Raw genomic sequence first — 2,145 nt, forward strand, 5'->3', positions numbered from 1 at the left:
TGCTGGTTTTGTTCCCAGCTCCGAGATTACCTATGTGCCATGCCTGGGTTTTCACAGAAGATTGCAGATTCAAGCTTGGGGTCCCATGCTTGTGCAGAAAGCACTCCACCCACTGAGCCCTCTCTCTAGCCCTCAGGAATCCATCTTGAAACAACTTTATGTAACAGATGCAGATGGACTACAGGACCAGTTTTGAGAACTATTGCCAAGAGAATAGGAGCAGAGCTGCAAGGGAGTGGTATTCTAAAGCCCAGAAGAGAGGGTTTCCAACTGTGGTGGCCTTGTCAGTCTAACAGAAAATCCTGCAAGTACAGAGCTGAGAAAAAATACAGCCTGCAGGAGAGACTGTAGACTTGAGCAATGACACACTGAAAGGCTCCTCACCTGCAGTGGACACAAGGAAATGGGCATGGGGAATGGAGCGCACCCAAGAAGCAATACCGTGCAGACAGAAGGTGAACTGCAATGCCAGGAACTCAGCTCCCAACTGCAGCCCAGCTGAGACCGCACGAGACCCCGTTTCAAAACCAACAAACAAAAAGACAATGTGTACTTAAAAAAAAAAAACAATTAATAACTGTGTTGGGTCTAAAGAAATAACTCAGTGATTAACAGCTACTAACTGGCTACTCTTCCAGAGGACCAACTTCCTACTCCAGCATCCCTGCAGCTGCCTCCAAATCGTGTGTACCTTTAATAGAAGTAGATAATTGGAGCTTTCTTGACCAGCACTAAGAAAAAAGTGTTTTGGTTTTTGTTTTCATGTTTAGAGATAGGGTTTCTCGGCATAGCCCTGGCTGTCCTAGAACTTGCTTTGTAGACCAGTCTGGCCTCTGCCTCCCTAGTGCTGGTCTTAAAGGCATGTGCCAACATGTGTGACAAGAAAAAAAAAAGTTTTTAATTTGAACAAGTTTGGGGGCTCAGATGTTAGCTCCTTCAAAATATTCTTTGTTATTCTCCTTGTTTGTTTCTGAGACAGGCAGGGTCTTAGGAAGCTGTGGCGGTTTGAATGAGAACGTCCCCCAGAGGCTTGTAGATTTAAGTGCTTAGTCATCAGGGCGAGGCACTATTTGAACCGTTAGGAGGTGTGGATTTGTTGCTGGCAGTGGGCTTTGAAATTTAAAAAAATCCCGAATCAGGTCCAGTGTCCCTCTCTTCCTGCTGTCTGTAGAACTCTCAGCTACCTCTCCAACCGTTTCTGCCTGTTTGCCACTCCCACCATGCTAACAACAGACTAAACCTCTGAAACTGTAAGCCAACCCCAATTAAACGGTTTTATTTATTTATTTATTTTTGGTTTTTCGAGACAGGGTTTCTCTGTAGCTTTGGTGCCTGTCCCGGAACTAGCTCTTGTAGACCAGGCTGGCCTCGAACTCACAGAGATCCGCCTGCCTCTGCCTCCTGAGTGCTGGGATTAAAGGCGTGCACCACCACTGCCCGGCAAACGCTTTTTTTTTTTATAAGAGTTTTCATGGTCATGGTGTCTTTTCACAACTAAAGAACAGTAAAGGAGGCAGTAGCCCAGGCTAGCCTGCACTTGGAGCAGTAACTGAGACAATAGCCCAGGCAACCTGCACTTACTTGAACTTCTGATCCTTTTGCTTCCAATACATAGTTGCTGAAATTAGAGGTCTGTCATCACACACAGGTTTTGAAGACAATCCCTGTCAATCAGGAAGCTAAGTAGAGATGACCATTTTAAGTTCAAAGTCAGAGTTACAGAGTAAGACCCCAACTTAAAACACTGAAATTAATGATAGCTCAACCACTTCAGACAGGGTCTCACTGTATTGTCGCTACTGGCCCAGAACTTGCTATGTAGACAAGGCTCTCCTTGAAATCAGAGACCCTTCTGCCTCGGCTTTCCAGGTGTTTGGCTTGAAGGTGCTCACACATCGTTCAGCTTTTTATTTTTCTTTCTTCTAATGGATGTAGGTATTTCATCTGCATGTATGTCAGTGCACCACGTACGTGCCTGGTACCTGAAGAGGGCAGAAAAGGGCACCGGATCCCCGGGAGCTGAAGTTACAGACGGTTGTGAGCTGCCATGGGGGTGCAGGGATTGGAACTAGTCCTCTAAAACAGCAGCAAGTGACTCTTAAGTAATGAGCCATCGCTCCAGCACGGCTCCCTCCTCTCCAAGCC

Source organism: Microtus ochrogaster, assembly GCF_000317375.1.
Source record: "Microtus ochrogaster isolate Prairie Vole_2 chromosome 14 unlocalized genomic scaffold, MicOch1.0 chr14_random_2, whole genome shotgun sequence".
Classification (NCBI taxonomy): domain Eukaryota; kingdom Metazoa; phylum Chordata; class Mammalia; order Rodentia; family Cricetidae; genus Microtus; species Microtus ochrogaster.